The 16,105-nt window shown below is 36.3% G+C and overlaps 1 long non-coding RNA gene across 1 annotated transcript; it reads left to right on the top strand.

The window, feature by feature from the left end:
- Window positions 1-237: 237 nt before the first annotated feature.
- LOC128247346 (uncharacterized) lies at window positions 238-6,641 on the top strand. The gene is made up of 3 exons (XR_008263741.2): window positions 238-602; window positions 5,330-5,468; window positions 6,403-6,641. It is a non-coding gene; the product is annotated as an uncharacterized LOC128247346 (long non-coding RNA).
- The last annotated feature ends 9,464 nt before the right edge of the window (window positions 6,642-16,105 follow it).

Below are 16,105 nucleotides of genomic sequence, written 5' to 3'. Positions count from 1 at the left end.
ACAACACACATCATCATATGCCAAACTGACAGCTCAGACGATTATTTCATAGTGAAAAGCAAGAAAGCTATTATGTCGTATGTCTGCTAGTTTTGCTTTTTATTTCTGTTTCTTTTGCTTTCTATTATGACATTTCAACCTCAATTCGCTGTTATTTATGTGGAATAAAATTTATCTGTTTTAATAAAAGGACAGGAAGAGAGGCTATACTGGTGGCTGTTGAGAAGCTTGAGTAGTTATTATCTAAATGTTCCACTGGTGTGCGTATGACAATGTTATTTATATATTTTGCAAACATGTTTACACACACACACACGCACACACACACCCCCACACGCACACACACACACACACACACAAATACACAGATTGCATACGATACATGTAGGAAGTCGGTGTCACCGCCTTGTAAAATGTGTTACACATACCACGGGGCAGAATTCCTGTTGAACCTACACCACGACCGGTGAAAGAGTGGCAGTCTCAGAATCTCTTGTCAATACGTGTGATGTTCCAGTTAAAAACAATCTTTTGTAACTCTTGCATGGATAGTAACCCAGGGATCGTTTTCAACTAACTTTCACTTCCTTTTTTTAATCAATGTAAGTACTCCTACAATCATTGATATTATAACCGTCTTGAGATACCACATTTTTTCAATTTCCCTGACCAAATCTTTATATTCACTGAATTGACCAAATTCTTTTGCCGAGATATATTATGAGTACAAGGAATACTCATGTCGATCAATAAACAAACTTTATTGTTGTGGTCTTTCACAACAACATACGGTTTATTAGCTTTGACGGTTCTGTTTGTATGTACTATCTTCTTCTTCTTCTTCTTCTTCTTCTTCTTCTTCTTCTTCTTCTTCTTCTTCTTCTTCTTCTTCTTCTTCTTCTTCTTCTTCTTCTTCTTCTTCTTCTTCTTCTTCTTTTCGAGACACCATCTCTAGAAAGACTGTCAACGAAAACTAAAGAGCTGTTACTACTCATGAGTTGGGACTATTCCCATTCTGAATGTTACCCTTAGGGTTTAGCCGCATTTAAGTGGCAAATATACTTCACGTTGTCGTGCAGTTACTGTTTATACCTCGTTCAGAGATTTAACATTGCTTGTTTACACTTTTTCGAGATCAGTAAATTTTCGTTACTGGAAAAAGTATATATATATTTGCATTGGGAGCCCTTCGCATCGAAGATCGGTGATTGTCGTACGCTGACGAAGGGTAAAATCTCAGAAACCCGGGTCCGTGCGTATCATGTCAGATCGACGATGGGAAGGATGACTTCCCTTTGCAAATACTGACAGGGCACAGAAAGTGTGTCAATATGCAGCTGGAGGAGATGTTCTCCTGGGGATAAAAGCAACAGTAACATTCACCCTTAGGGTTTAGCCGCATTTAAGTGGCAAATATACTTCACGTTGTCGCGCAGTTACTGTTTATACCTCGTTCAGGGATTTAACATTATTATTAGTATATTTCATTGCTATTATTATTATTATTATTATTATTATTATTGTTATTATTATTATTATTATTATTATTATTATTATTATTATTATTATCATTACTTTTATTATTATTAGTTTTTTATGATGACTCACCATTTATTTTCCTGGTACGATGGAAAGTGTCTGCTACCCACAGCCAGTTGACTAAAGTTACATTTCTTTACTGACCATGCTTCAAGAATCCTGCGGATAAATCTTGCAGTTCCAAGCTACGCTGATTTGTTTTATGGCATTCTCTCTTTACATTTGTAACAAGCTTTTTGATCTACATTGGTAGTTGTGTGTTGATATTTCATAGCTCGACAATCACCATTGGTATCACGTCGACTATCTTCATTGCCAACAGCCTGCATATTTCCCACTTCAGTTTATCATAGCTGTTCACTTTTTATTCATTCTCTTCGATCCTGTTGTCACCTGGACATGCTACGTCGATTATCAGAGATATTTTTCTCTTCTCTGTTCACCACAATAATATCAGCTTTTCGATGTGTAATCTGATGGTCACTCTAAATCATCGATCCCCACAGGATTTTGTAATATTCATTCTCAGTAACTCCCTCTGGAATTTGGTCATACAACGTCTTTGATCTTTGTAGGATTTCCACAGAGCTCTCAATGAGTCATTCTTGCCATAATGTTATGTCGTCTTTTGTATTCGCGTTGTACCAATATCAGGCATTCGTTAACAACGTACCATACTGATTAACCCCTCTCAATACACATTCTGAATTTTTCGTTCTGAGTGTTGTCAATTCTATTCTTCACATAGTGTGTCCTCAAATTATATTTCCAAAGACAAAGATTGGTGTTGTGCTCAAAATTGACAGGATGGAATAAGATCCAAGCCTTAAAGACATGAGCGATTGCATCACTTCGTTATAGAGTTTGAATCATAAACTGGTAAAATAAAGAACTGATAAATATGGATACCAAGACACGGAAACTATCGACAGTTCACGGAGCATTCCATCCCAAGAATGACACTGATAGTTTCTACTTGTCCAGAAGAAAGGGCGGGAGAGGTTTAAGGGCGGTATGTAAAAAATGACGTGAAAATTTTGTTGATACATGTGAAGTCTGGTTTCACCAAAATTGATAATTGTGTTAAGAAGAGAAACTTAAAGAGGAAAATCCCCTTCTCCGAAAAACAAATTGGTTTGGAGATGGCATGGAAAGCCGGTGCTTAGGGCATGGAAGACCGGTGGTTATGGATTCAGAGGAGTGACCATTATTATTATTATTGTTTTACTTCTCAGAGCGCTCAGTCTTGTTTGCTCTACTTGATGCCGTGAGACCGGATAGCAACTTGTCAAAGGTTTCACAGGTCTCTTCCCGCACATAAGTTTCGGTAATCGGTTGTTAATTATCATCGAAGACATTCAACACATAAGAACCAATCTTAAAATCCTAGCTATCCCTAGTAGAGCAGTTTTTGGGGCTTGCTCTGCTCACATGTCAATTCCGATTTCCCTTGCATATTTCTCGAACTTGATTGCCAGTGCTCCGAGTGTCCATACAACTACTAGGCTGACAGACACGCTTCTCATAGCCCACATTCTTGCAATTTCGTCTTTTAGTAGTCTGTACTTTTCAAACTTTTCTACTTCTTTGTCACTTATGCAAGTATCCCCAGGTATTGCAATAACTATGATCTTAGTTTCTTTGGCTTCATCACTGTCTGGCCTCCGAACATCGTTTAGGGAGTCACATTAGATTGTGAAATCCCAGAGTATCCTATACTCCTTGTTTTCAGTGACTTTTGATTCAAGTTCGTACCATTTCTGTGCTCTGTCCAGGCCGTAATTTTCACACAATCTCCACTGAAAAAAACCTAGCCAAGTTATAGCGCCACCTTGTTTAGAGCTTGCTAATCTTACTAACAATATGTGAGATTGATCCGTTTTTGCTGTCTTATATCCTACAAAGGGGCGATTTGCTGCTCTTAACAATTTAGAACTTGGTGTAATTATATCTGTGAGCCTGTTCCTGGGCGTTAGAACAACGAATTACTCCAACAAATTTCTCAATGTTCCTATAAGTACCTAGATGATAATTACTTTCATAATTTCCCAAATTCGTCTGATGTCATCTTTTAGTGTCATGTACTTTTCAACATTTAGTAGTTCTTTGTCATCGACTCATACAATCTTATGTATGGCAATTTCTATGATCTTGGTTTCTTTTCATATTGTGAACAACATATATATCTGGTCTCCAGGCATCAATTACTGAATCACACGGCAATGTAAAATCTCACAAGGTCTAATATTCATTATTTTCGGTGAAGCATTTTGGTTTATACTCATACTGTTTTAGGTGATTCAACTTTTCTCCACTTTTAAAGATGTACCCCAATGTGATAAGTTTTATGCAAATCGCAAACCGTACTTTTCGCACAATCTCCAGTGAATGGTGACAGACTATCTTCATGAAATATGTCTCCCCTGAGGGAGTAGGCAGGAGATTGACCGGTTCTTTACCACTGCTCTACCTTTTCTAGGGTACTTTTGGCAAAGAAACGTTTCCTCTGTACTCATCTACTTCGGGACATTTTTATGCAGTACCCTTGTACTCTATACATGCCTGGACCTCCGATCTTAATTCCTCCAACTATTCAGCATATTTCTTATGATTATTTTTTTTATTCCCGTTATTACTACAAAACCTTCTTTAATAACAGATTTCTCACATCTGTTAATTCTTCCTTTCAAGTGCTAATAAACTATTCTGTGAACCTGAAGGAGCAGTCTATTGATTTTATTTGCAACAATCTGTTGATCGTATATTGGAACAATCAGTCGATTTATAACTATGTGCAAGCGTATGGGTATGTGTCTCGGGGTTGGGGAGATGGAGGTGGTGTAAATTTTGTTTCCCTAATCCAGAGGTCATCATTCCTCTGTGCATACTATTTTCTGTAATGGCGTTTGTCATAAAAGCTCGTCGGATGTATTGTGTATAATTCCACCCCTAACTTTGTTACACTAATATCGCGCCGATTTGCCCTTGTTTTATGTTAAGTGCACGCATTTGTTGAACGTGCAATGATTTTAAAGTTATTCAGTGGCTTTCGAAAATCGAAACCGTGAATGAAAAATATCCACGTCTTCGGAAATAAAGTTAATGAGGAAAGTAAATTGAAAACGGGTCGAATATATAGTGTGAGGCCTCTCCAGGTCGTATAAATGTGTTTCGAAGCTTAGTGCGGCTAACCGGTGTTTGCCCGTCCATGTTTCGAAGGCTTCAAAATATAACCTATTAACTAAACATGGCTATATCTTTGTTGATGTTAATATCTGTCCATGTAATTCACGCTAGTTTACTCCGAAATAGTTCTCAATGCTTATCCCCAAAGATTTGTTATATCACATATGTGGAAGCATTTCAATGTAATTCGGTTAAATTTCCCAGAATTATTATGGAAGTAATTGTTCATCTACATGGACCTGCAGTTGTGGCAAAATGATTTCTACTATGAAATATTGAATTAGAAACTTGTGAATTCTTACGTTCAAGTATCCTGATTGATTTGTGTATTCTAATCAAGATACATATTTAAAGAATCTAATTTGAACCAGATATTGAAAATAAGTAGCGGATTTATACAGATCTGACATCTCATTGTTATTATCGATCAGAACAAGGTTACAACATATGTCCTTGATTTAAATAGCTTTCTTGTTGCTACGTATCCCAGAGTAGATATTACTGCATAGAAATGCAATGATGTTGTATAACCCTAGGTTAACCACAATCGAGCAGAAGAAGAATAAAATGTGTTACAGCTATAGCCATTCCGTTTTCTTTTCAGGTTGAGTGAATCAAATTCTATGCTATGCAATAAGTCGTTTTCATAAGAAGATAGAATAAATTTGGGAGAGATATGTTTACCGAAATACGACAACTTTAACACGAAATAACTTCGAAAATAGAAACTTTTTCCAGCAACGGTAAGAGTAAAAGATGTTCTATATGACACATTCTACCAGTATCCGAAGTTTCAAAGTGTTTAGTTAATTAATTCATCGAGTTGCCCAAGAAAATGAAAAGATCCGATATGTATTTTAAAAAATAGATTCAGAGCAAGACCCCCACTTGGTCGGTCCACCAGTTAGAAATAGTAGTTTACTCTCCCTTAAATCAAAGTCCGTCTTAAAAATGGACGCATTGACTAATATCTATCTGTGGTATTCTATAAAGTATGCTTCGTTATTACTAGAAAGATTTCGAATAAGAAGAGAGAGAGAGGGGAGGGGAAATGATTGAGCGAGGTATAGTGCGAGAGTGAATCAGAGAGAGAGAGAGAGAGAAAGAGAGAAAAAGAGAGAGAGATTAAACTTAAATAAGATCGTTAGAATAACATTGTATGAAATCGTGCAGATATTAATACTATTAATATGATAGCGTTTGGTGTTCAAATGTTGATAAAGATCTTGATTGTTACTTTTACTTTTTATTGTACATATTTTCTTATATTTTGCTATGAATAGAGGTAGCGTGGTAAAATGTTACGTAATGCCATATCAAGTAAGTACAGATGCTGTGTTTTTATTGCGTAGTAGATCAGAACAATGTCTATTGTACAGTGGTTGGAGTAGTTCCAATATTCCATTCCTTGAAGTCTATATCAAAATCAACATTCTCTTTTAAATTTAAACCCTATCGATTATTTTATTTATTACATTCGTCCTGATAGTTCTGTTTACATCAGTTTGGATTCACTTTCTATAAAGTTTTTGCAAATGTTTTCATTGTTACTGTTTCACAGAAGAACTAAGATAAACTTGTACTGAATAAATTCGTCTTCTATATAGTTTTACTCATGATCTGATTTGCGTTCAGCATTGTAAACCTTACTTCGATGAATTAAATTTATCTTTCCAGCATATTTGGAGTCAGAGGGAAGCATCTACTTGTTCACACTAATCGCTAGAAATAGCAGCAGAATCTCAATCAAAACACACATTATCGTCTTACGATGGACGCAGTGGCTGATGTGATGTCATTTGGTGTACACGTTTTTGCAATAAGGATGGATTGGTTACAGCTGAAAAGTATTTTGTTATCGAGCTTCTGTATTAGGGAATGCATATAATAAATCATGGGAGCGAAAATCAAATTTATTCAGAACAATTCGTTAGCATTGCTTGGGTGTTATGAAAGCATTGTTTATAGCAAACAAGTATGAGAGGATTTTACGCTTCTGTTAGATCTAGTGTAGAAAACAGATTATTGTTTTCGCGTAGAGCTAGTGCCAGTAAATATAATTATAATACATATAAACAGAAATGTTAAGTTCTATAAGCACTAAAATTGACAATACCTTAGCTTATCCTAAAATTATAAATCTAACTTTCCGTATTTACGTAATAGAATATACTTTTCTACTCTATGCAAAAGGCACGAAATTTGTTGGGTGGGAGACAGTCGATTAGATGATCCCAGTAAGCAACTGGTACTTAATTTATCAACCCCCAAAGGATGAAAGGCAAAGTCGACCTCGTCGGAATTTGAACTCAGAACGTAACGGCAGACGAAATCCCGCTAAGCATTTCTCCCGGCGTGCTAACGTTTCTGCCAGCTCGCCGCCTTGCAATGTAATATAATATCTAAATAACAACTTGAGAGGTCGATACCAGCTAATTAGAATATTAATACTAGTATCCCTAGTATTTGTTTCAAATTTTGGCACAAGGTCAGTAAATTCGGGGGAGGGGTAAGTCTATTACATTGACCACACTGCTCAGTTGGTACTTATTTTATCGTGTCCGAAGAATGAAAGGCAAAGTAGACCTCGGCTGCATTTCAGCTCAGAACGTAAATCGGACGAAATGCCGCTAAGCATTTTGCCCTATGTGCTAACGATTCTGCGAGCTCGTCTCCTTCCTCGTATCAATAATATTAAGGGATTAACCTGTATAACAGAAAATAATCGATTTTATTGTCTGAGAATGAAGGACAGAGTCAACTTCAGCAGTGTTGGAACACAGAACGTGAAAAGATACAAATAAATTCTCCGATACGTTTACTTGGGTACTATAGAAATTCTGACAATCCAACTTCATAACATGGTTAACGGATGTTCATTTGTTGATCCATAAATCGATGTTAATCTAAACACTTTAATATATGTTGCGAGGAAATGCAATAATTATAGTTTCTACAGTAAATGAACAATTATTGTTTTCCAGTAATTCATGGAATTGCTGCATTCGTGTTAGTTACGTGAAGTAGTATGCTACAAAGATATTCTAGTCTTCAATATTACACGGAATCTCCTTTTCTCATCGCTCCTGGTTTGTCATATTTATTTCTTTATTGCCTACAGGGGGCTACACAGAGAGGGGACGAACAAGGACAGACAAAGGGATTAAGTCGATTATATCGACCCATGTGCGTAACTGGTACCTATTTAACCGAATGGACGAAAGGCAAAGTCGACATCGGCGGAATCTGAGCTCAGAACGCAACAGCAGACAAAATGCCGCCAAGCATTTCACTCGGCGTGCTAACGATTCTGCCAGCTCACCGCCCTCCTTATTTTGTAACATTAACTACAAACTGTGGGGGGGGGGTGCATTCTCTACTAAAATAATATAAACCTGTTTTCTTTTTATTAAGAAAGCCATACCATAATTATAACTGATTATATTTTAACTCATTACAATGAAGTTAGAAGTTTATATTAATACACAAGTGCGCTGCACGTAAGCAGAAGTGACATGACATGGAATATTCATTGTTCCAAGTATTTAGCCTCTCAGGTGTCATATTTGAAGTCATCTTTACGACACAACAATGGAATAAAATAAACAATTATTTTCGCCGATTTTTCAATAATTCAATATATTATGAAGCGTCAAAAATTCCGTCGCATTTCTTCGAGGTCGTTACATTTTATATTTTGCATCAGCTATTCAAAACGGTTCCTAGAATTTTCTATCTCATTTTGTCTGCTTTATGTTTAGTTTTCTTTTTCCCGTGTTTATTCTTTTTGTTAGTTATATTCAACTCTAAGCAAAATAGTTCCACATATTTTACGTGTTGGTCTTTTATTGCTGAGCTTTAGATATCACGGTATAATGTATTCTTGCGCTTTCAACATTAAGCAATTGGACCTTTAATAAGTTTTAGATTCAGTAACTGTATTTCCTTCGTCTAAGTGTATATGTATTTATTAATTTGTTAATTACGTAATTTTTATATTTAAAAACCCATTATAGATATAATTAATTCTATTTTGACTATCAGCAACCATCTTAAATTTTAGACTTCTACAAGTCAACTTTCTAAACAGAGATGGACAGTTCCGCAATCATTTAACGTTTGGGAAACTAGAGATAATCCTCCGGTGCTATCTTATCTCTTTTACTAGCCACAGCCATTTAACTTCCGCCATACTCGATCATCGCTTTGAGTGGTCTGATCGCACAAATCGGCCGATTTATCTTTTATATCTGGCACATATTATATCGGTCTTTAATGCTGTAATTGTTGGGTTAAGCGGTCGTAAACATCACAACATCGGTTATGAAGCAGTGGGGGTCATGTGCTAGTACAAAGGTACGCGATCACCACACACACACACACACTCACACATGTACACGACGGAGTACCACACATTTTCTGTCTACCAAATACATTCGCAAGCCATTGGTCTCTTCGGGGCCATAACAGAAAACACTTAACCGAAATGCCACACAATGGGAGGAACTGCATCTGAAATCATGTGGTTGCAAAGCGCGCTTCTTATCCTTACAGCCATACCTGTGCTATGAAGGATATCATACAAAACGTTCAATTTCATACAGTCGACCACTGCTATAAGAAATGAGGTGATAAATACAGTATAAAAGAATGTATGCAATTTGAACTGTGGAACCTCCGATTTAAAGGGATACAATTTAACAGGATAATCGGCAGCAAAACATTTCCTTCTCTCTTGTTCAAGTTTTCTTATTTTAATTCTACATTGAAGGGTTGAATGTGTTGATATTTTATCATTCTATTATGCATATTCCTCTCTTGTTTAGGAATGTTTATCTATTTATGAAGCGATTTATGAAAATTTCTTTGCATTTCCGTAGCTAAAGAAACGGTTTCAATGGAAAAAAGCTAAATATAAACTTAACGTAATTCCATAAACTTCCTTTACATACATACATACATACATTATACACACTCATGTATATATATATATATGTATATATATATATATATATATATATATATATATATATATATATATATATATATATATATATATACACAAACATATAGAGATACATACATACACACATACACACACGCATGCATGCTAAATAATTACATATACATGTACGCACGCACACACACATGTATAATATGCGTGATTGTGTGTACGTTTGTGTGTTTATTTGTGTATGTTTATGTCATACTTGTATACATTCATTTTCATTATTCAGAATTCGTAAACAAGCCTCTAATCCCAACTTACGTTAATTCGATACATCAAAAGAATCCTGCTCACAAAAGAAAGGAAAATATTATTCTACTTGTTTACTTCACGGTTATTCAAATCTTAAAAAAAGAAACTGAATATCGGAAAAATATATAAAGCACATCTGAAGCAACATTTTGTATTATTTATAGTCGAATATATTTGTGGATTCTAAATAATTATGAATAATCTACCACGTTTTCCACTAGTATATACGAAGGAAATATGTTTCAAATTAATAATGTGTTGATTACTGGTAAATAGGAACTTAATTTCGCGTTCTATAAAAGCATACCGAAAGTGAAACTTAGCAAAAAAGACAACAGATGATTGCATTTCACTGTAACACAAATGACATGATATACAGAATTCACTGATCCGTGTTTAAGTTTTGTAAATTTCATACTTTAAACCGTAAATCCAACGTTATAAAATAAATATATCATGAAATGGTAATTTGAAACATTTAAAAGCACATTACACACACACACACACACACACACACACACACACACACACACACACACACACACACACACACACACACACACATACACACACACACACACACACGCACATATACACACACACACGAAATGTTATATTGATTTTTCGTTTGTTTCGGAATTAATGTTCTAATTTAGCTATAAGACCCGCAATTTTGACGTGGGTTGGTTTTAGTCAATTAAGTCGACTCCAGTGCCTGACTAGCTCGTTAACATATCGACTGTGGTTGGATGAAGAGCAAATTTGAATTCGGTGAGATTTAAAATCGGAGTAAAAATAACCGGGAGAAATACTGCACGGCTATTTTTTTTTATATCAAATTCTGTAAATATTCTGCCAGTGCACAGTGGTTTTTATATATATATATATATATATATATATATATATATATATCATCGTCATCATGGCAATCATCATCATCATCATGATTAACATCATCATTTAACATCATTTTCCATGGTAGTATGGGTTGGTCGGTTTGACTGAGAGCTGGTAAGCCGGGAGCTGCACCAGGTTCCAATCTTATTTGGCATGCTATCTACCGTTCGATGCCCTTCCTAAGGCCAACTACTCAAAGATTGTAGTGGGTGCTTTTTACGTGCCAGTTAAGCGACAGTGACATCGGCCACAATTATATCACTTGACTTCGTAGGTCTTCTGAAGTGCGGCATATCACAAAAGGTCTCTGTCACCTGCCATTGCCTCCAATAAGGCCCAACATTCGAAGATCGTGCTTCACCACCTCGTCCCATGCCTTCACAGGTTCCCTCCAACGCTAGAGTGCGGCACTTCTTCGCACAACTGCTCTGGTCCATACGTATCACTTGACCATACCAGCGCAAATCGTCTCTCTTGCATACCACATCTGATGCTTCTTGTGCCCAACGTTTCTCTCAAGACGCTACAATCTGACGTGCATAGACATTGACGTTACACATACAGCGAAGCAAACTAGCTTCATTTCTTTCAACCCTACGCATATCCTTGGTCACAGCGCATGCGTCACGGCCGTGTAGCATGGCTGTTCGTACAGAGGCAATGTACAGTCTAACATTCACTCTGAGACAGAGGCCCTTTGTTACTAATAGAAGTAGCTCTGAACTTTGCCCAGCCTAATCTTATTTTAGCAGCTACGCTCTCGGAGCATCCAGCCACGTTACTAACTTGGTCACCGAGGTAACAAAAGTTATCAACTATTTCTAGAATGCCCCACCCCTAACATTTGATGAAGTCTTTTTCTTTACATTTTTAGTGTTTATTCTAATTGTGGACCTTCCACACACAAAAACTATTTTTACTGTTAATCTTCCTCTGATATTGCGACACCTCTTATGCGTCCATAGCTTAAACCGGTTACGTCTTATGGCGTTTCTACCTACGCCTTTCTTACAGGTCGAGTTTGGATCATTTACCTGATTTGTCTGCTCTTCTACTTACTAAGATTTTGTTTTCTGTTAGATTAACACTAAGGCCCTTGGATTCTAGACCGTGCTTCCACGTCTGAAATTTCTTCTCTAGTTCTGGTAGCAATTTGGCTATAAGAACAAAGTCATCAGCAAAGAGAAGCTCCCACCAGGGACAGTCTGTTTTAACCTCTTCTGTTATTGCCTGGAGGACTATGATGAACAAGAGGGTGCTGAGTTATCTGACTTCTTATACCCAGAGCATAGCAATAGGATATTGCTGTAATTCAAAAGCTACAAATTCCAGAATCCTCTACACTATACTAAAAACCATTTCCAGACATGCATGCACATATATTACAGGGAAGAACACAACTGTAATCTCAGCACACTAACCTAAATCAGTCGTTTTGTCAAGCATTCGGATAGCATTCATATAAATATCAACACTGAGGTGCAATAGAGAACAACAACAGCACAGAGAGAGAGAAAGGGAGAGAGAGAGGGAGAGAGAGAGAGAGAGAGAGAGAGAGAGAGAGAGAGATAGAGAGAGAGTAGTGCTTTCTAGCTGCCCTTATATGTCCACCATCAGAAACTACTTGTGTAAACAAATAAACCAGACAGTTGAGAGGGTGCAATATATCCACAGTGTCACATACATTACACGACACGTGATCGGTCACTGCATGACATCTTAATACTAGCTTTGGTATTGTGTGGTGTAACTGTACAATAAGGAGTGGACCGTGCAATTTCCTGTAAGTCAGACCGCTTCGTGATCTCAACAGGCAAAATTCACAAGGCCTTGCCCCGGAGGATGGTGAGGGTGATGCACTGGAACAACTGCCACTCTGACTCACGGGGCTCGCGTTTGTTGTCTGTAATCTCCGCCCCAGTAGCTGTGAGCAGGGATATGGACCGGGGTCCGAGAACGTCGAAGGTCTCCTCAAGAAACTGTCCGAGAGCGAACGCTACATTGACAAATACATCCCAGATGAAGGTGGTGGTTGTGGTGTTGGTGTTGGTGGTGGCGGGGAAATTCCCCTTCTTTTTATGTGTATCAGCAGTGTAGGGAAATCATGGTCTACTTGTCAGGAAAAGTGTGGACTGTTGATAATTTCTTTTAAACAACAGTCATGTTCTGTAATGTTTTCACTTAGATTAATTTGGTTTAAAAGTAACCCAAGATAAAGATTTTATTTTTTATTTCCAACGAGACCTGTGAAATTTTAGTTTGGACAGTGATGCATTGCTTTCAAACTGATGCTCAAAAACATACTATTGTGAGGGATGTGATATATTATCTATACTTCTAGTCTGAGCAGATTGTTAGAGTCAACTGAATATAGTTTTTTTCTAACTTATCCTAAAACATGAAATCTAATGTTTTCTTCTCTCATAATTAGACAATCTTTTATTTTATAAACAATTTGCTCTGAGGCCTTTAATTAATTTCTACGTGGTTTGTGGCTACATATATAACCGAGTTACAGAAAATATTGCAAGCTATTTGAAGGTAAGTGTATAATAGCCACAAAGAATATGATGGTACGTTAAATTATGCAGATACATCTATTTTATATTTGTTATCGCGGTATGCATTGTGCATGTTACTATCATCTAAAGTAATTAGGTGTTCCACATTCAGAACTAATGTAACAACGTCAATAAATCTATCGCCATAAATGTACATGCAACTGTCAACTACATTTCCTCCTTTCCTGCTTGTACGGAAGATGACATATTAGTCTGTGAATGCCTGATATGTTATTTGATGAGAATGTTACCGTATGCGCCATGTATATAGCAGGATATCAAGTGACAATAACTCTGACGGTGATAAATGTTCATTCATCCATCCATTCATTCATATATAGATAAGCACATACATAATATTCCCCGTATATAGACACGTCTCAGTAATGAATGGTCTACACCGCTAGTCGCAGTGCACTTCATTGCATTCTAGTAGCTTTCGAATGGTATCATCGCGCTGGTTAGGCCAAGATTATTTCTCAACAGAGCGTCTGTTCGTCGCAGGGTTTACCCAATTGCATCTGAGTAGACTTCAGTGACGTAAGATGAATCATTTTGCGCCGGTTTGGGAAGCGAAGCTACGATTTTGTGATTGTGAATACAAACTTCTAACCACTAGACAACGCACCTCTACCATATACATAGATGCAAATAACATTGGGTAAGATTGGGCGTATATTTTTGACACCATGGGTACTACGAGGAAACATGGTGCACAAGCAATCATTAAAATTTAACTGTTATAAAAGGTTTTGATATTAATGCAAATGTCGAAATTAATATATGAATATTAATTGTCAAAACAAAAATATATGCTACATTAGACTAAAATTAGATAAAGCAAAGATTTCATTTATATAAATCTTCCAACCATAATTACTCTGCAATGTGCATACCTCCTTCTCTTCCTCATCTTCACTTCCTCCTCCTTCTTCCTTGGATTTATGATTCTTTATGATTCTCCCACACAGTGTCTTTGTAGCGTTCGTTTATTTCTACCTGTCACCAGGATCATTATTATGTGCGCGCGCGCACACACACACACACATACACACGCACACACACACACACACACACACACACACACACACACAACACAGTTAGTTAAAAATAAACAAAAAAACAAACAAACAAACAAACAAACAAACGACAATGTCTACTGAAGTGGTTTCTGCATCGTACCAGCAATTATATAACTTTCCATATAAAATTTATTCCTCTAGAGATAGCTATTTCTTTCTATCATATAGAAAGTTGTTAGTAGCAGATATAATATGCTCACATTTGTAAAGAAATGCATTTCTTGAAGAAAAATAGCTAATGAATAAGGCGCATACAGCTTTCTGCAAGAGCAATCCGGTTTATAGCAATGGACTCAAGGAATGAATACCTTTAACGGATAATTGACGAAAGCTTTGTCTTGCCAGGATCACCCTGTGAAGATCAACCTCAAGAGAAATAAATTGCACAAGGGTGAAAGTTTTCTCAAGACGTGAACAAACAACGGTATCATCGGCATAGATGGTCAGTTTAGAAATAATATGATCCTGTATTTACATATATCACGCATTTTGGTAAATTCTGCTTCCAAGAGACGTACGTCCTTTTCTTTAACATCTTGCTATATGTTCCCTTCAGCCTGTTCTCCAGTTGTCTTGGTAGTGTTCAGTAGTCAGATTTCTTTATCAACACGATTTCAATAGAACTCTAAGTCACTGTATTTTAAGGAGATCAGATTTATTTCCTTTATTCTGGATATCTTTTTATAGCTGACCATGCCAAATCAATACTTACTTCACTGATTTTCGTTGTGCTTTCTATCCTATCTACGAGTCCCCCTTCTCTCTCTCTCTCTGTATATATGTATATATATATATATATATATATATATATATATATATATATATATATATATATATATATATATATATATATATGACATTCTACAAGAAGCGTGAATTGTCAAATTTCTCTTGTTTTAAGTATGTGTATTGTTTGAAGCACATGTAGAATAGCATAAGCATAGTTCTATGCTTAACAAGTATCATCCACAATAATGCAAATTCCAATTTCTATTCCATTGGTCAGCTATGCGAACGAAGGACTTTTGCCACTAATTCGGATGGGATTGATAAATGGCCTCCGATATATGTGTATATATTTGTATGCAAATGGATATTAAGAATGATGTAAATATCAATTGAAAACCTAATAACACCGTAACGTTGTTATGAAAGGATTTACATACCTTGTCACTATCCTCGTTAAAAATGCGATAAACTGTAATTTCAGCCTTGCGAAGCGTTAACTAATTCGTTACAGAAAAGTGAAATTATTTGTAGCTTTGTTTGTAATATACTCTGCACGAAATTAACGTTAGCATAACTGCATGAACGATAATTTTGTCACTGTCATATTATAAGTTTTTCTACATAGTGTTTTCCAATATATTATGAAATACAATAATTGACAGTTTGGACCAAATATATAAAAACGCCAATTAAGTCTTTAGCAATAACGATGTTGTGTGAAATGGGTTTAATATGTTGGCGTCAGCATTGTCATTCTCCTTTAGATGCATGCTGTTTTCTGCCTTTCAAATTTAATACCTGAAGGAGATATTCTAATTTGACTCATCTACAGTATTATATTTTAAGTAGAA

The sequence above is a fragment of the Octopus bimaculoides genome, chromosome 3 (assembly GCF_046866305.1).
Source record: "Octopus bimaculoides isolate indiv1 chromosome 3, ASM4686630v1, whole genome shotgun sequence".
Lineage (NCBI taxonomy): Eukaryota > Metazoa > Mollusca > Cephalopoda > Octopoda > Octopodidae > Octopus > Octopus bimaculoides.
The sequence above is the reverse complement of the archived record's forward strand: the minus strand, read 5'-3'. Positions and strand labels throughout refer to the sequence as shown.